The sequence below is a fragment of the Mustela erminea genome, chromosome 19 (assembly GCF_009829155.1).
Source record: "Mustela erminea isolate mMusErm1 chromosome 19, mMusErm1.Pri, whole genome shotgun sequence".
Classification (NCBI taxonomy): domain Eukaryota; kingdom Metazoa; phylum Chordata; class Mammalia; order Carnivora; family Mustelidae; genus Mustela; species Mustela erminea.
The window spans coordinates 6,001,438-6,020,769 of record NC_045632.1 but is presented as its reverse complement, the minus strand read 5'-3'; the positions used below and the strand labels follow the sequence as shown (position 1 = coordinate 6,020,769).

At 55.8% G+C, this 19,332-nt stretch overlaps 1 protein-coding gene across 3 annotated transcripts in view; it reads left to right on the top strand.

Annotated features, from left to right (window-relative positions):
• Positions 1-3,039: 3,039 nt before the first annotated feature.
• LRRC4B (leucine rich repeat containing 4B) overlaps positions 3,040-19,332 on the top strand; it is a 39,244-nt gene continuing 22,951 nt past the window's right edge. Inside the window, exons 1-2 of one of the 3 annotated variants that reach the window (XM_032325787.1) lie at positions 5,258-5,751; positions 19,023-19,141. The gene's annotated coding sequence lies outside the window, so the exon portion shown is untranslated. Of the gene's footprint in view, positions 3,092-5,257; positions 5,752-19,022; positions 19,142-19,332 lie in introns of those variants that run through there. The other 2 variants (XM_032325788.1, XM_032325786.1) reach the window with 2 other exon arrangements.

Sequence of the window (19,332 nt, the reverse complement as noted above, 5' to 3'; positions counted from 1 at the left end):
GGAGGCACATATGCCAGGTTGTCCCATGATTAATGCTGCTTTTGTAGCTTTGTGAAGGTGGCAACCATTATTTCTCTCCATTAGAAAGGTATGAGTAATCTGTAGGGTGAGACTTTAGCAACATGTGAGTATCCTGATGATCCTTGCAGAAATGAATTTGGGGCTTCAAGCTAGTGATTATCATTCTGTCACGCATATGTATCATCATATCTGCCATATCTATACATGATATGTGTGTACATTTACACACACATTTCTGTGTCTGTGTGACATACACACACAAAACATGTTACTGTCATAGTCATTCCTTTTGGTGCTCGATTCATCCCAATTTTTGCCAGTAGAACCCTTTCAAGCTGGCCCCGGTGTCCTTTTAATGTGAAGCCATTAGACTTGGAGCACTTTCTTGTCTTTTTGGTGCAAAAGATGTCCCAGGCTTACTTTGTACTTGCCCTACCCTAAACCTGAAAGCAGTTGCTTTTCCAAGGAGTCTGGGTCTTTTGGGGGGAATAATATCTAGAAACTAAGACCAGGGTGGGATACATGCTTATTTCCACCAAACTTTCAACCACTGGTGGAAGCAGATGGTTTGAGACCTCCCTGTCTGACAAAAAACTATGGTGCTTGTGGTCTGTGTTGCTGACTGTCGTAGTTATCTATTGCTGTGTAACAAATGACTCTCTCTTTTTTTAATTAAGAGGTTTTATTTATTTACTTAATATATAGAGAAATTGAGCACAAGCAAGGGGATAGGCAGGCAGAAGGAGAAGGAGAAGCAGGCTCCCTGCTGAACAAGGAACCTGATGTGGGGCTCGATCCCAGGATTACGGGATCATAACCCAAGCCAAAGGCTGTTGCTTAACTAACTGAGCCACCCAGGTGACTCACAAATCACTCTCAATACTTAGTGGAGACACATCAGACTGTTGGCTCAGTGGGGAGTCTGTTTCTCCCTCTCCCTCTGTGCTCATGTGCTCTCTCTCTCTCGCTCTCTCTCTCAAATAAATAAATAATCTTAAAAAAAAAAAAAACTTAGTGGCTTAAAACAACAAAATCATTCTATGATGTCTTAAGGTTTCTGTGAATCAAGAATTTGGGAAGGACTCCTCTGGGCAGTTCTGACTCTGGATCTCTAAAGTGGACATAGGGAGATGGTGGTGAGTACTGTGACAAGAGAGCTAAAGCAGCTGTGTGTTGGCCAGGACTCAGTCCCACCTCTGGTAGTGTCAGACCTCTCTCTGTTTTCCTTTCTCTGGCTTCCTATGAACTGCCTCCCTCAGGGTGGGCCATCAGCTGATATAGCCACCAAAGGCTGAAGAGTGAATATTCCAGCATAAAGCAGAAGCTTCATCTCTTTTATGACCTAGCCTTGAAAGTCACATGGCATTACTGCTGCCACATCCCATTGGCCTAAAAAGTCACCAGGGCCCTCTGGGTCCAACGGGCAACACAAGTACAGCACACAGAGGAGTGTCAGAGCATGTGGGGAGGAGTTCATTGTTGTCTTTGGGGAATGCGATCTGAGGAGCAGGCAACAGGATGTTCCACTGTGTAAAAGTCAAGCATCTAACCCTGTGTTCATTTTCCGGTGGTCACCATCTCTCCTCAGAATTAAGGTTAAGGTTTGAGTTAGAGATACAGTGAAACACAGAATTGGGGGTAAGGCCTAGGGTCTCAGTTAGCACCCACCATGACGTTTCCCCCTTCCTAGAACTCTCCACCACTGGTGACGATCATGATTATGTACCAGTGGAGGTGAAGGCCCACGGCAGTTGTTCAGTGTAGTATACTGGACAAAATACATAAATACTGGGGGTGGAAAGGGGGTGATACCTCTCCTCTGTTTCCCATGGATCCCACTTTGAAAGTGTTTTCTAAGCAAACCAAACTACATTGAGGGAAAATTTCCTTTGCCCACACTCTATCAAAGGTACACCTAACTACCCATCAGAACTTCTGATCAGGGTGAGACAAGCTGTTAATACTGAGTAGATTAAAAAAAAAATTTTGTGTGTTTTTTTTTAAGATGTTATTTATTTGAGACAGAGAGAGAGAGAGAGAGAGAGCACAGGGATGGGGGCAGAGGGAGAGAGAGAAGCCGACTCCCCATCCCAGCAGAGGCAGGGAGCTGGCGGAGAGGCAGAGCTCCGTCCCAGGACCCTGGGATCATGACCTGGGTCAAAAGCAGATGCTTAACCAACTGAGCCACCCAGGTGCCTCTAGAAAATTATTTCTTTTAAAAAAGAAAGAAAATGTTTTTTCTTAACAGCCTGAAGCAGAGAAATTTGATGTTTGGGTTAACCTCTGAAATGCCCTCCCAAAGGACACACGCAATTTACATTTAGTTTTTTGAAATAATAAACATACTTTTGAGTCTCCAGTGTTCCAGGGGTTCCTGGGTCACTGCCATCCCTTCTTAGGTGATATGGTTTGCATCCTAAGCCCCAGTCAGTGTTGAAAACACAAAAGAAAAATGCAGGTCAGGGTTTTTGGTTACTCAGGACTGCCACCTGAGTTAAGCTTTAGGGCAAAACTTAGGGTCCAAAGGAATGTTGTCAACATTCGGTACTATGTTTGAGCCAAAGCCGCACTCTGCCATCCTCTTCTCCCACTCCCCTGTCTCTCACCATCTTCCACCACACCCATCTCCTCTCTCAAATAGCCCAAGCTTGCTGTTCCTGCAGGGCCTCGGCTCCCCATGTGCCTTCTTCCAGGGACCCCCTTCTCTGTGCCCCCTCATAGCTGCCTCTTTCTCATCATGTAGGCCTTGGCTCGGAAGCTGCTTCCTCTGGCCATCTCAAGTCTGTCCTCCCAATGCCTGACCAGCCCCTCTCCTCCATAGTACCCCCTTTTATTTATCTGAAGTAGGTCCTTGGGTTACCTCCCTTCTGGAAGTTGAGCCCCACGAGTACAGGGATGGTGCTCTGTCCTGTTCTCCAGCTGATTCTCAGGGCCCCCAAGACCAGCACCAGGCACTGAGCCGGTCTTCAGTGAACACTGGTGCTTGATGGTAACCTGTTTCTCCTTCCCTCCCACAGGGGTCATCACTCCCTACAGGCAGAGCTTCAGACCAGGGACCAGAAGCTCACAGGTGGGTAAGATATTGAAGTTCTTCCCTACTTCCCCACACTGGCCTCTCCCAGGGACCCTCTAGTAATGAAAGAGTTAATGCTGGCCTGTGTCTGCCAGCGCCCACATCCCCAGGAGTCAAGTTCAGGGTAGTTGCATGGAGCCAACAAGATGCTCATGAAGCACTCAGCCGAGCATCTGACTGTGGTGGTATAGTAGTATGCCTTCTAGACGCACTGGCTGCCATGATCACTGCACGTTTGCCACCGCCACCACTTACCTTGGCCTGCGCTGTGTCGCACTTCGGGGTGCGCGCACACATTCACTCCTCCAATCTCCTAAACCAGACTTGAGTGGCATCCAGGTGGGAACCCAAAGCTTCACAACCCACCTGTTGCTCTGTGGCCCTTGCCTGTCTCTCTTCTCATGGCCTCCCCTCTTTGTAGCTCTCCTGTCCCCACCCACAGCTGCTGCTTCTGCACCCAAATGTGACCTCACTTGTCGCTCAAGAACTCCAGGTCTGTCTCCCGCTCTGGCTCATTACGTCTGTCTGGGGCACTTTCCTTCCCATCTCCTGGTCCCCTCCTTCCCCAGAACAGCCACCACCACATCTCATTTCTGCCTGTGGGGGTGGAGGGACCACACTTTCCCCTCCCTGGGGCTCTCAGAAGGAGAAGGACAAAGAGAAGGAGGCGGTCTCTCTGGGACTCTGGGACTGAGGAAAGGAATTTTTACCTTTTCTCTCTACCCCAAGTCCCAAGTTTGTTGCCTGACTTCTTGGTGGGGGAGGGGGGACAAGGAAGAGGTGAGATTTCTGCCCTAATTTCAGCACTTGGAAGGAAATTAAGTGTCCTGAAAAGGCTGCCTCCTTTCACCCCCCTTCTAGGTTTCTTTACCCTTAATTTACAGTCTTTCAGCAGAGTGGACAGGGGGAGTTGATGGGGCAGAGAGAAGGCAAGGTGACCTCTGGGGTTCTGCATCCTCCCTCCCCCACTCCCTGAACCCGAGGTTCAGTGTCACTTCACAGCTCTAAATGTGTCCCCAGCACCCGCTGCCAACACCTGGGGGAGGTGAGAGGATGAGGGTGGGGAGTCCATGGGGCTTTGTTCTCTGCCCCCTTCCAGGCGCCTCCACCTGACAGGTCTGGGCCAGGGAGGGGCCCCTTCAAAATAACCTTTCCAGAGCCCAGGACTCTGGATTTGGATCCTGCCCTTGATCCTTTAAGAGCCCAGTAGCCCAGTGTCCTTGTATAGAAAATGGATCCTTCTCTCTTGGTGCTGCATTTGGGGGTGCGGGGAGGCACACAGGGGGTTGGAGGAATGAGGAATGCCCCACATATCTGTCCTCAGGCTCCCCCTACCTAGTGCCTTCAAAGTTCCAGCTCCCAGTCTTCTGTCTCCCTGGCCCTGGCTCTTTCCTCTCCTCTACCCCTCTATGGGTCTTCCGCCATCCTCTGTCCTCTCGGTTCTGTCTAGCTGAGTTCCTCCCTGCCCTCTTCCCCCGTTCTGCAAGCTTCCCTTGGCTCTTAGCTCTAACAGAGAGCACCTAGACCCCTCTCCCCACATTGTCTGCAGAGGAGGCCTTCTTTCCTTCCTCCTCTTCTCTGCTCCTTGGGCCTTTTCCTGTCCCTGTCCCCTAGCCACTTCCCTCTGGGGCCTCTTTCCTCCTCCTCTGTCCATCCCCTCTTCCCCTGTATCATCTCTCTCCCTTCCCTCTCACATTCATTCTGCAAATATTTACCTGTGGTGTACTAGGGCTTTCTCCACCCCTTGCTTCCCCTCAGTCCAGGACACTGTCCCTCCCTCTCCCGTCTCTCCATTTCTCCCCTCCACTCCTCCTCCTCTTCCTTCTCTTTCCTCCCCCTCTTACCTCCCCTCTTTCCCTCTCCCTATCGATTTCCTTCGTTCTCTTCTCCTTTCCTTCCCTTTTCCTTCTTCCCTCTGTTTCTTCCACCCTCCACCCTTACCCCTTCCACCCTCTCGTCCCTCCCCCTTTCTCTCCCTTAAGCATCCTCTGCTTTTTTTCCTCCCTCCTCTCTCTTCCCCCTCTTCTTCTCCCTCTCCTCCTCTCTGCCCTCCCTCCCCTCTCTCCTCTCCCCCCTCCTTTCCTTCCCGGGCAGCCTCTCCCCCCCCACCCTCCCGGCACCCTCCCTCCCCTCCCTCTCGCTCCCCCTCCATCATCAGTATTCCGCTCCCGTCTCCGCCGCTCTCGGCTGCTCGCGGTCGCTGCCGCACCGTCCGAGGCGGGGGCCGGGGCCGGGGCCGGGGCCTGGGGGGGTGGGGTGGGGGGAGAGCGGCGCCGGCGGCCCGAGGAGGGAGGAAGGAAGGAAGGAAGGCTGGAAGGAAGGAAGCAAGGAAAGAAAGAAGGAAAGAAAGGAAGGCAAGAAGGAAGGCGGGCGGAGGGCCGGCAGGCGAGGGCGCCGGGCCGGGCGGCAGGCAGGCGGGCGGGCGAGCGAGGAGGCAGAGCGGCCCCCCGAATCTCATTGCTGCCACTGCGGAAACCCCCTCCCCATCCAGGAGCCGGGGAGGGGGGAGAACTCAAGAGACCCAGGCCCGGCCGCAGCCCCGCCCCCCGCGCCTCCCCGCAGCGGGCCTCGCACCCCGAATCCCTGTGCCTCATTGGGGGGGTCCTCCCCCCATGGGCCGGGCATGCTGCCCCCCAGAAGGAGCCCCTTTCCTCGCTGTGAGTAGCCGCGGAGGGGCGCCGGGTGGGGGCGGGAGGCAGAACCGCGGAGGGTGGATGGGGGGCATTCTCTTAATTAGGGGACCGTGGTCTAAGGCCTCCTCCGGGATGGGGGGGGTCGGTGGCAGAGGACAGTGGGCGGGGCCTGATGGAGAGCCGAAGCGGGTGGGGGAGGCAGTCGGGTGGGGGTTCTCCCGGCCAAGCGAGTTCTGTGTTGGGGGTCGCCACTGCCTTGGGGACAGGCAGGGTGGTGGTGGTGGTGTACGTCCGGCAGTCGCTATGCCTATCGAGCTGTGGGGCTGAAGATGTAGGCTTGGGGGGGGGTTGCTTGACGGGTGTAGATGTGGGCCCCCCTTTCTGGGGTGGGAGCCCGAGTTCTTCCCCCACCATTGCCCCTCCCACCCTCCACACCGCTGCTGCTTGGGGTGGGGGGGCACGCCAGTGATGGGGAAGGGGGGAGAGGCGGGCACGGGGTTTCCTTGGTGACCGCGCCTGGCAGGAGCGGTTGCCTTGGCAACCAGGGAGAACCGGGGAGTTTGGGAAGTGAGAATGGGAAAGACGGAGGGGGTGACTGGGGAGCGAGACTACCCCCTCCCCAATCTTCAGCCCTTCTCCCTCTGGGGTCCCCCAACCCCTGCCGGTGGGCAACAAAACCCCTGTCCTTCCCTCTTCGCAAGACCCGCTTCCTTGACCCCATTCTGCTTCGGGGGGCCTTCTATCCTTGGGCATGTGTCTCCGCGGAACCACTACCTCTCTCCCTCTACCCTCCTTAGCCCTCTCCTCTTGGGGACCTACCCTCCCAATTTGTTGGCTTTCCACTCTCACACCTGCTCTTCTAAGACCTTCTAACTGTACCTCATCTTCCCTTCAGGGTACTCTGCCCCCAGAGACCCCTTCCCTTGACCTTCTCTCCAGAAGACCCCCACTTTAGCCCCTCTCTCCTCTAGCTTCACTCCCTACCCTCCCTACCTTGTTCTTCTCAGGAAATCTTGTCTTCTCCCCTCTCTGTTTAGGATCCTTGTGGGGGCTCTCCCTAGCACTACCACCAGCGTGTCTCTCTCACATACCCATCCGTGTCTGGGGTTGCCTTTTATAACCTCTACTCACTCAGAGACCCTGGCCCTGTCTCCCTCTCTGCCTGCCGCATGGAATCCCCCAACCCCAGATCCCCCATTCTGAAAGCCCTCCTCTCTGAAGCCTCTCTTTCCTGCCGCTGCCTCCTTCCAACTCATCAGTCCAGGAGCCCATGGCCCAGGCTCTGTCCAGGATTCCACCCAAGTTTGAGGGGCCCCCACGTCCACGAGCTCCTCCCTTCTCTCCTGCCAGGCTCCCAGCCAGTCTCTCTCCGGGGTCTAACTTACCATGCCCACGATGCCCCCTTGACCACCTCCCCATCCCTTTCTTTCTGCCACTCCCATCTTGACCCTTCTCTCCCCACCCCCACCTCTGCTGCTCTTCTGGAGCACCCTCTCCTTCTCCCTGCCCTGCTCCCCGCAGCCTCAGGCCCCGCTCTAGTTCACTTTCTCAGGGTGGGGAAATCCCCTGGGGAGAGCCCAGCTGGGAAGGGGGAGGGGCAAGGGAGCCTCAGGGCTGCCCCACAGCCCCCTCCCCATCCCCCTCCCCAGCTGGGAGCTGCAGTCGAGCCTCCGCAGCGCCCCATTGCTATGCGCCTCACATCCTGAGTCCCGCCGCGCAGCCGCCAGACAGGAACTCGGGCTCCAACGGCAGCTGGGAGTAGCCGGAGTCGCTTCCCTCCTGGTCCAGGCAGCCAGCAGCATCCTCTCCCCCCTAAAACCTCCCCACTCCCCAGGACCATGGCCAGGATGGGCCCCTCCCTCTTCCGGTAGCATCTTCTGTCTCCTAGCTCCTTCTAACCCGCATATTGCGGCCCCCTCTTCCCCTTCCCGCCTTCCTCCCGCTCTTTCCTGAGTCTCCTCTAATCCTGGCCACCCAGTTGTCCACACACGCACTCAGGAGGGGCAGAGAATGAAGCAGCAGAGAGGCATTGAAAAAGACCCTTAGACAAGGCAGGGAAGGGTGGGAGCCTGAGAGAGAGGCACAGCTGGTGTGAGAGAGGGGACCTGACTCCCAAACACACACACACACACACACACACACACACACACACAATCAGGGTGCATCACCACGGAGCCAGACATACACAGAGTTACTCACTTAATTTCTGAAGAAAGCGAGAGTCAGCCAGGGAAACACACACCATCCACACACACAGAGGAGGAAGAGCAAGAGGGCCAGGCAGAGACACAGGGAGCCACAGACTCAGGGAGGGTGCCTAGCTACCCACGGTGCTGGCAAGAAGGAGCCAGGGAACACTTCAGCACCAGAGGGGCAGGGGCGTTAGGGGCACAGTGTCTCACTGTGAGAGACCCAAATCAGCCCTAGGCAGAGGGTGAGAGCGTGTGAGAAAGACACAGAGGCATGTGTGGGCAGAGGTGTGTGTGTGTGCGCGCGCGCGCGCACACACACACACACACACACATATGCTGGCAGCCAGAGACCCAGTTACAAACAGGGCTGCGGTACCCAGAGTCAGCCAGAGGCCAGGAGAAAGACCTGGAGTCATGTGCACATACAGACACACTCTGTCCTTCCTACACAGAGACCCAGAGGGATAGACAAAGACAGCACCCCACGGAGAAGCACGATGGCAGGAGAGGCCTCGAACACAGTCACCTCATGAACTCACACGCACAAAGAGACACAATGTGAGAGGCATGGGGTCGCCTTGGAACCCTGGGGATGCAGCCCTGCAGGCCTCTGATGCAGCTGCAGAGCTGTACTTGCACCCAAGCTCATCCACCCCCTCACCCCAGCCCAGCTCGAGGGGCACCGGCATGTGCTGACTGCACATCTCCCGCTGGACCCCTGCCATCACCCTTTATCCCACCCAGAGGCAGTTGACAGAATGCACCCCAAGTCAGAGGGCTCCCAGGGGTCTCGTCACTGAGGGGACAGCAGAATTAAGACATAGGGTAGGACAGGCCAGGGACAGTCTGAAAGGTGCGGGCAGAGGGAGGCGTTGAACTCTCTCGACTTCTTCCAGTGCCCTGGCTCCTACCATAGTCTGCATGCATCTTTGTCTCCTCTCCTCCCCACGCCTGTGCTCACCTGATTTGCCTGCTGGGGTGGCAGCCTTCTCTCCACTATCGCACCCCATCTTTCACCCTTCCCCACCTCTGGTCTGGCATTTCTCTTAAGGTGTCACAGGGACCTCCTGTCTCTATCCAGCCCCCCTCCCATCACCTCTCCCCCGGGCTGCCCTTCTCCCCCTGCAGCCCAGTGCCTTCCTGCCCCTGCCTAACCAGCTACACCTTGAATTTATACATCAGTCTTTCCTTCTCAGGGCCCATCTGCTGTGAAATCTGCCTCAGTTTCCAGTCTGGGCTCAGCACCGCCCTCCGCTCCTCGGGGTCACTCTCCCTCACCTACACCAGCCCCTCCGTCCTCCCTGCCTCCTGCTGCTTCTTCCCTGTGCTCACTTTCCCATATTCCTGAGCACTTACCCTGCTGTCCTGTGGGCTGGGAGTGTTCTTTACCCCCAGTGCTTCCAAAGTGTTTTATGTGTTGTCAACTTTAAAAAAAAAAAGTGATTTCACAGAAAAATCCATTCTCGTACAGGAAAAAAATTGTAACTGTGTGTGGTGATGAATGTTAACTAGATTTGTTGTAGTGATCATTTCACAAATATCGAATCATTATGTTGTACACTTGAAACTCATGCAATGTGCTATGTCGGTTCCATCACGAAACATTCAGATTATCAACTTCTTTTGAAAAATTCTCCTTCCGGGTTAGCCATGGGCCGTGCTCAGGGGCCTGCTGGCCACCACTCCCCACTCTCCTCCATCTGTCTTACCTGCCTGGCTCTGTAGGCGGCTGAGTTTTCAATCCTGGCTCTTTCCTCTCCTCATGGCTCTTTTTTTGCCCTGTCACTCTCCCCATGCTCTTGTTTGGGTTTCTTTCCAAAATCTGGGCTCCTCGGCCAGGGGCTTTACCTGCCTGCTCCTCTTGCCCCATCCTCCTCCCTGGCACTGCCCTAGCTCTGCGGCCTGCTGGAACTGGGCCCTGCTTCAGCTAACCTAACCCCTGCAGGGCCAAAGCAGGAACTCACGAGACCACCAGGGTGCAGGGCACCCACAAGCTTTCTACGGTCAGGGTCAGCTGTGAAACCGCAGGCCCCTTGCAGTGTTCTAGACTCAGTGCTGCATTGAAGCCACCATGTTGCAGCCTGTCCTGGGCTGGTGGGTGGCCTGGAAGGACCACAGACCCCACACTTGTCCCCTAGTGTGGGATTGCCTCCCAGGCAGGGTAGGTTTCCCTGTGTTTTGGGGGACACATGCATATTTGGAAGTTCATCCGGTCCAAATGTAGGTCTTAGAGGATAGGGGGCATGGTGGTGGGCCTGGGGCTCTATTCTTGGAGAGACTTCATTAGGTCCTACCTCCAGGTCGGGGAGCAGGTCCCATTACAGAGCTCAGACCCAGGATTAGGTCCTCCATCATCACCTTTTTGGGGTGTAAGGAGCACATCTTTCTTTCCTCTCTGGTGGTGTGCAGGAAACCTCCTCATCTCTGAGTTTAGGACCCTTCCATCCTCACTGCGCCGAAGCCCCTTTCCCCTCCCTTCCAGATTCCGGAGAGTAAGGTGGCTCTGGCAGACAGGGGAGTGGCAGAAGAGTAAGAACAGTGGCAAAATGCCCCCTTGTTGCCTGGAAACCCACACGCCCAACTGTTGTCATGGCAGGTGGAGGTGGGGGGCGGGAGGGCTGCATTAGAGGCCTGGGAGAATGGCTGGTAAGGGACCCTGCAGTTGGGGGTCAGGCAGAAGTCCATTCCAGGGGACCACTGGGTCCCCTAGAGGGCTGCCAAGAGTGAGAATGCTGGGTCCAGTGGGGAACCCTGTATATGACCCAGAAGGGGAGGAGGGAGGGAGTGAGGAGGAGCTGGGCCAGCAGCCCAGGCCACTCCCTTCTATCTCAGCCAGGACCCACCCCTCCAAACCCCCTAGCCCTCTCTCCTGCCCAGGGAGTTGAGCTTAGGCTTCGGAGCTCTTGTTCAAATGCTGAGACAAGGGTCAGAGAGCAGTGCCAGGCCCAGTTCTCCCTGGGGGACAAATCCCAAGCAGTAAATGCTGAAATACGCCCTCCTCTTGCCCAGAACCCTCAGACACAGGGCCCGAGGTAATAATAACCACAAGCCAGGCTCTGCGCTAGCATTCTGTGTGGATCTGTTACATTTACTTCTCATGGTAGACCTCCAGGGGAAGCACAATCATCATCCCGTTAGACGTACAGGGAAACTGAGGTTCAGAGAAACTGAGGTTCTTGCCCAACGCCAACAGCCGGAAGTGGCTCGGCTGGGACTGCAAACCCAGGAGTGGGTGGCCCTGAGGATTGCTTCCCCAAGCTGAGCCCCAGAGAGCGGACCTGTGGGTCCAGAAGGCCCTCCAAGTAGAAATTAGGGTTGCTAATAATAACAATAATCAGACTGTTAATAGCAGTAGACTCATAGAAGGTTAGACTTTTTTAAAAGAGACATTAGGAGTCCTGTAACTTAAGGGCTCTCTGTCCCTCAGTCTTTTTTATGCCCTTGTTATGCCCCCTAGGGGAAAGGACCTACACACCCCGATTCTCACAGGGGGCTTTCCTCATGAGGCGTGGGGTGTCCAATCCATGTATAGCTGGTGGGGCAGAGACAGAGATTCCCCAGGTGATTCAGTGGGCCCCCCACTCCCTCATATGATCCAGCCAGAAATGCTGGATTTACATATGGGAAGGGGGAGACTGAGTCACAGAATGAGGAAGAGATTTGTTCTTCTGACCCAGTGAGAATAAATAACTTTAAATGCCCCTGTCTTTAAATGCCCAGCACTGGACATGTCACCATGAATTCCCACCAAGCTGGGTGTCATTATCTTCACAGACAGAGCCAGACAGGGACAGGAGGTGGGGGAACACAGTGAGCAAGTGGCGAGTCAGAGTTTGAACCCAAGTTTCCAGGACACCAGCGCACTCTCCAGCTCCCCGTCGTCCTAGAGTGATGGTGTGATGGCGCAGAGGAGGAAGGTATTCACAGTGAGAGAATCATTCCAGGGAAAGCTTCCTGTGTGCCATGCACTGCGCCTGGCCCATCACGGATATCGGACCGCTGAATCTCCACCACCGCCACACGTAGATTAGCCATTTTCCCCATTTCACAGATGAGCAAACTGAGGCCCCAAGAAGATATATCCCTTTCCCAGGCTACATGGCTGGTAATTGTGACGGCTGAGGTTCTAACCAGGGTCTAGCCCCTCCTTGAGCACACTCTTCCCCAGAGCAGGGGGAGGGAGGAGGAGAGTTCCTGATTCGTCCTGAAATGGAGTGCAGGGTGCTCCAGGCCCAGCAGCCCCAGGAAGGGAGGTCCCTCTGCCTCACCCTGACAGTCCTCCCTCACCCTGGTCAGAATTTACACTTCAATACTGCTCCAGTTCAAGTGGTTTTCAACTTTTTATTACTTTTAGTAGTATACATTCCACCACCCCCCACTTTTTAAAGTTAGTTATACACATCCTGAGTAAAGACAAATTGCAAAATTGCCCTTTCAAGGGACAGCAAGAGGAGAAGGAGCCAGGGATGCAACAGTCAAGGTGGCTGGCCCTGCATCCCTCCCACCTGCAAACTCACCTCACACACCCTGCTGAAGCCTTGGCAGTGACATCTGTTTTGAAAACCTCACACACCAGGCCAGGCCCTAGCTTTTCCTCCAAGCAGAGTCAGTTCAGTGGTGTTACACAGTCCCCACATCCCAGAGCCACACAGAATCGCTGAGTGTACACAGAATACAGGGGCCTAGAGGTCAAGCTTCTACCTTGGAGCCTGCTGGTCTGGGTGTTCACAGGTATGGCAAGGATGTCACCAGGCCTCAGTATGCCCATCCGTAAAGTGGACTTGCTGTAGTTCCTTTCCTGCGGGCCTAGGATGACACAGGCAGAGCATCTTAACCCTCAGTAAAGTTCAGTTCCCCAGGGTTGATCTCCGTGGCTCCTGGAGAGTCCCGTAAGAGCCCCCATGAGGTCGCCTGGCAGGGCATCGGAGCAGAAGGAGCCCAAGTGTTGGGGACTCAGACAGAACCAGTTCCAGGCAGGACTGGAGTCCAGCTGGACACACCAGGACAGCCACAGCAGCAATTAGAACCATGCTGTCCAATACAGAGACCACTGCAGCCACAGCCACGTGTGGCCATTGACATTTAGATTAATTTAAATTAAATTAACTCAATTCCTCAGTCACACACCACTCAGCAAGTGCTCACTAGCCACACATGCTCATGGCTACCATACTGGCCAGCACAAAAAAAGAGCGTTTGCAGAGTCGCAGAGAGTGCCACCGGAACAGTTCTCTCCCGGCTGGTAGACAGCTGCTGCAGTGTCCCCTAGCCCCTTGCCCTCCCAGCCCTTTGTCATGTGGTATCTTATTAATTCCCATTTCTAAGAGGAGGAAATGAAGTGACAGCAAGGCTGCTAGCAGAAGACTGGCAGCCACACAGGCCTGGAGCCACATAGCAGCCAAACCTTGTATCCTAGCTCACCCTTGCCTGTCACTTGTAAAGTGCCAGACTCTGTCCTGGGCCCCCTGGCCACGGGAGAGTGTTCCCGATGGCCTGTGTTACAGAGAGGAAACAGGAGCAGAGAGACTGAGGGGCTGGTCCACAACCTCACAGCCAGGGACAGATCAGGGCCCTCCACCACGGCTCCTGGAACATCTGGGAACATGCAGGCTGCCAGCGTAAGTGGGCCCACCCCCTACCAGCAAAGGCTGAGTTTGGTGGTCCTGTGTCCAGGGACCTGTCTCTTCTCTTCCCCCACCCCCAGCCTCCTCTCCCGCCCTCTCCCCTCTCCTAGCTTTTAGAATCTGACCCTAGATCTTTAAGGAGGACTTGGCTTCTCCCTCTCCCTCACCTCCTACATCTCCTCTAAGTTCCACCGCTTTTGCCATTTTGCTGTGTCTTTTCATTGTCTCCTTCCTCTCCATCCCCAAAGCCCCAGCCATGGCCTCAGCTTCTTCCCCTGGACTCTTGGCCCAACTCCTCCCCAGACTTCAGCCTCGGCCCAGTTCACTTAGAGGGGTCTTTCCCTACACCTCCCCTGCCTCAACATGCCCCCCCCCAGCATCCCTGCCTCTCAGCCTCCTGTGGAGGTAGGACATCTTTGTGACTGAGCTGGATTCCGCACAGCTCTCTGACTCCCACCTGCTTCTCTGGCCCCCAGGCCTTTGCACCCCGGGGGGATTCTTTGGTCCCCAGCACACCACATCCTTCAGGTTCAGCTTTGATATCACCTCCTCCAGACCCCCCTCCACTGGCCAAGGGCGGTACTTCTCCTAGTCGTTCTGGACTCCTACCCTGCACTCACCGTCTCACTTAGCCTTTGTCCAGCTCTGTCCAGCTCCCCTCTGGACCACTAACTCCCTACAGAAGAGCAGGGGTCTTCTTGACCCCACCTACCCAATGCCGGCAGGGGACCTGGCGGTAGGGGACGCTCGCGCACTTGTTCTCATTTGTGCTAGTGTCCACTGAGGCTTTGTGGGGGGCCCCCGCATGTCCTAGGCACTGGGGACAGCAGTGAACAAGCCGGACAAACTCCCTGCCTGGGGAGCTCATCTTCTGGCGGAGACAGACAACAGACAGAACAAATCGCTGTCTGTAGGGTACCTTCTGGCCATCCGAGGGCTAGGAAGGGAAGAAGTGTGAATGTAAGAGGTGGGGGCGGGGCAAGAAACCTTCTTGCTGGCCCTGGAACCGAGACTTGGGGGAGGCAGCCACGTAGATGAGTGAACAGCAGAACCAGACCTCTGGGGAGGTTGGGATGTGCCTGGTGTGGGGGAGCCTCCTGAGGCCAGCATGGCTGGAGCAGAGAGGGTGGGAAGTGAGGGCCATTCAGTAAATATTTGTGAAATGAGCGTATGGAAGGCAGTGCCTCAGTGTGAAGAGTAGGGACAATGGAGAGGACAACCCCGCCTCCTCCCAGCCAGTCATCCCCCTGTGATGTCTGGTTCTGCTGACCAGTGACAGCCCCGGGGTGGCAGCTAGGACAAGTCAAGAGCTGAGCCCCCAGCCTGTTTCCTCAGCAGCAGCTACAAGGAGACTGGGCAACCCTTTTCCCAGGGTTCCCCCATCTCAAAAGTTAGAGGACTGTCAATTCTCCAGGCTGTGGGCCTGCTTCCATTTGAAAAGCATTCAGGACAGGGACTGGCTCAGAGGAACACACGTGTGAAGTTGTTTCATCCAGCCCTGAAGCTGGCTCTGCCCATACCCTCCCCCAACCAACTTAACAGCTCCCAGCCTTGCTCACATGACAGGCACCCAGAGAGAGAAGTGTTCAGCTCTCTCTGACTTTGATGTCTCTCCACCCTCCAGGCTCCAGGCTCCACTTCCGCCCCAGTCCCTCACAGTCGGGAAGTTCTTCTTTAGATCTAACCTCCATCCCTCTTGCTGCGATGGCAGTCAATTTCCTATCTTTTCTCTCACCTTCTGAACTTCCCCCAGAAAAATGAGTATGCCTGACAGGAATGTTCCCTGCTTCCCTTTTCTCCTCACCCCACCTCCCCTGGGCCCCCGAGTTTCCGATCTGCCATCTGCCTGAATCCTCTCAGGCACAGTGCCTGAGATCTCTCGGAGCTTGGGCTGGGGAGGATGGAGAAGTTCTTGAAGCCCCGGCCGCGCACCTTCCCCTGGTCCTCAGTTCCCTCTTAGGCTTTCTGTGCTCTCCTGCCCTGCTTATAGACTCCTGCTCTCTCTCCTGCCCCCTCACGTGCAGGGTCATGGTTGTGTGTGGTGTGTTGGTCTCCAGCTTCTGTCTTTGTTCCCATCTCACTGTGTCTCTGCCCCTTTCTGCCTTGCACGCCTCTTCGCTCTTATGAGCCTCTTGCATCTCCGGCTTTACTTTGTTCCTTGCACCAGTGGGGGAGAACAGGCAAGAGGCCTCTCCCAGGATGCAGGGGGTGCGAGAGGTCCTGGGCCTTGGCTTCTGGCCACAGCCATCCCCCATACAGGGTGTGTGATCACCAAGCAGTGTCCTCAGCCTTCTGGATCTGCTTCCCACTCTGTTAACTAGACACGAGACCAGGCCACGGGGAGAAGCCAGTGGCTGGAGGTGTGGGCAGTGTTCGGTACGGCACTGGGCGCAGAGTGGGTGCTCAGTGAATACCACTGAGCATCACTGTTACAGATGCAAGGTGGCAAGCAGGGGGTTGTTGCCGGCAGGTCAGGCGACCTCTACCGGCAGGGTGTGGAACAGAGTAGGGTTGTCCCATCCTGTGCAGGGGGCAGGAGGCAGGACCTGCAGGAAGACGGCCATTGTTCAACATGGCCCCCAAGAGACTTACGTGGGCTTGTGGTTGCTGTCCTGACAAGCTTGGGGGACTCTGGGGTCTTTCTGCTCTGGTGAGGCTGAGCAGGGAGGGACCATTTCCTAGGTGTGCATAGCCCTGGGCAAGTGATTTTGCCATGCTGTGCCTTGACTTTCCTATCTGCCAAATGGGGGTAACACCAACCCTTCTCAGAGGGCCAAGGGGAAAACTACAGTTATTGCAAGTAGAACACCTAGAATGGTTTCCAGGCAATGCCAGGTATGTGGCAGACATCACCAATAATGGTGGTGGTGTTATTCAAGGAGTTGATACCTCTCAGACATGTACCCCATGCTCAGAAGAAAGGTTAGCTAGCACTCCTGCCATCTGTTGGAGGAATGGATCTGGGGACAGCTGGGGACAGGTATCTTCTTGGCACAAAGCAATATTCAGGAATGTAGCTTACACAGGTTGTGTCCTAGGTGCAGCTCTCCTCAAGGTATGACATTTAGTGGGGCACAAGAGCTGTTTTGGGGACCTGCTGTTTGGGACTCCAGCCTATAGTATCTGGGACCTGGCTACCCAGGTAGCACCATGGCGTGGGCACGGGCATTAAGCTGAAGGCAGTTGTGTTTGTGGCATATGGAGGTGCTGATTCCTCCAGGCAGGCCTCCTGCGTTGGGAGGGGGGGCCTCAGGATCAGGGACAGCTGAGGTATGAACATGCAGCTGTTGGAGTGTGTCCTGGGCTGGGAGCGCAGAGTGAGGGATGTGGGTGGGCGAGTGTGTCTCTGTGTGACTGTATGAGGGAACGTGGTTTGTCTGTGGGGAATACAGACGAATAGCAATGGTAACTTTACTCATTCATTCCTTTGCCCAATGTTTACTGAGCACCTACCATGTGCTAGGCACCACCATAGATGCTGGGAATCAAACTGTTCACAAAACAGGCAGTGCCTGCCCTTGAGGAGCTTAGGCTCAAGTGTGGGCTTGTAAGAGGCCAGATGGTGACAAATGTTATATAGAAAAGTAAAGGAGAAAATGTTCTGGAGAGGGGCGGATGCGGTGTGATTTGAGGTGGTCAGGATGGCCTCACTGAGAAGGTAACATCTGAGCAGAGACCTGAGAGAAGGGAGGCACACACTGGGGACCCTCTGACATCTAGACAGAAGAAAGAGCAAGAGCAAAGGCCCTGAGGCAGAAGTGTCTTCGGTCTGTTCTGGAAACCACGAAGAGGCCAGTGTGGCCGGAGGTCAGTGAGTGAGCAGGGGAGGGAGTTAGTGCTGAAGTCAGAGAGGAAGCCCAGCCTGGGGAGGGAGGCCTATAAACAAAGGTGATGTCTCTGCCCTTGTACCTCATGAGACTTGCCCGGCTGAGCAGCTGTGGAGCTGGGGAGGGGAAGGGTCTGGTTCCTGGCTTGGATGGTGACAGGACCCCTCTGGCTGCCTATGGGAACAGACTGGGAGGGAGCCTGGGGAAGAAGGAAGTGGGAGACCAGTGAGGAAGGACTCTGATCTCAGGGGGACATGGAGGGATGAAAAGTGGTCAGATCTGCTTGAGTTGCTGAGCATTTAGCTAGTTGGCCCCAAACAGTCCTAGGAGGCCATGTTATTATTACCCCTTCTCATAGCATCTATAGCATCTATAGCTACTTGTCTCCTATGGTCTGTGCATGTGCATTGAGTATAGAGGCAGCATTTGTCAGCATCTACACCAGTGCCTGCACGTAGTAGGGACTCAGAAAATTGTAAGCTAGATGGGCCAACAGACGAATCCAACAAATGAACACACTGCCCTGCCCTTTTCGCAGAAGTGTCTGGGGAGGTGGCTCTCCGGATCTGGCTAAGGTCCAGGGGAGAGGGCTGTATCTGGGGCTGGGTTTCTTTGTGCCATGAATGGGGGCTGGCCCTTGGCTGAGGACTGGGTGACAGTGCTGTTGGCCCAGGTTCGTTGGTATATCAGCAGTGGGGGTAGGAGTAAAGGGTTGTGTGGTGTGGTGAGGGGTCTGGGGGTGGCTCCTGCAGGGTGACTCTCCTAGGTTGTCTGCCCTTTCGCTGGGGGACAGGTTCAGGGGGGTGGTTGTGGCCAGTGGTGTGAGGTGGGGTCAGCAGTAGCCCAGCCTGGTTATGCAGCGGAGTCTGTGCCGGAGTCTGTGCCACGAGGCCGGGCTTGGCACAGCCCACACCCCCCGCCTCCCCAGGGCAGTCCAGCCGTCAACCTTCCTCCCCCGCTTCCCCCCACCTTCCCCTGCCACCCAGAACCAATGGGTTAATTAGATAACGGAGCCTTTGATTAGCGAGGGAGGGGGAGGCCTCCCGGTGCAGGGAAGGGGGGCCAAAGAGGAGGGAGGAGAGGCGCCCTCCCCGTTCAGAAGGAGAGAAAGAAGGAGGGAGGGGGTGGGGAGGGAGGGAGCTGAGGCACAGCTTGGCTCTGCACTGCCGTGTGACTAGAAATTGTAATCGCGGAGAAAGAGACAGAGCCTGGCCGAGAGAAAGACCAAGACAGACGGACAGACAGACAGAAAATCTGACCAAGACAGGCTCCCCAACCTACGAGAGGGTGATGGGGACAGAGTCAGAGTGAGGAGGAGATGGAGGAGAAGGAGAGAGGGGGCCTGGTCATCCAGAGGGGGGCGAGAGAGTGGGGGGAGCCTGAAGAGGGGGCTGGGGCCCAGGAGGTAGACAGGGACTAGGTCAGGGGACCGGCAGAGAGGAGAAGGAGGCTGGGGCACTGAGGGGAGAGAAAAGAGGCTGGCAGTCGGGGGAGAGTGGAGGTAGAGGTGGGGGTAGGAGACAGGAGGAGGCCAGCAGGGAGAGGAGGAGGAGACCGCTGCAGTGGCCTAGACGCACCTTCCTGGGGTGGGAAGGGCGACTGGCGAGGGGGGGGGCGCGGGGAGACCCAAGAAGCCCCTGCGCCCCCCCCAGCACGACCTCGAAGGAAGCCCTGGAGAACTGGGGAGGCAGAGCCCCCCTGCCAGCTGGAGGCATGTGGAGGGGGGGACCTGGGGCCCAGGGAGAGGCCCAGCAGAAGCGGAGCCACAGGGGTGAGTGTCCCTCACTGTGGTGGGGGGGGGACAAGGACAGAGATGGCTGAGGGCAAGGAGGGAAGGGGCGGGAGGGAGGCCCAGCCTCTGCAGAAGCTGTGATGGGGGGGGGTGGTTTGCAGGCTAGCTGCAGGAGAGATGGGGACAGATGCGGAAGGAGAGACAAGGCAGCAGGCCTGGACCTGGGGTGG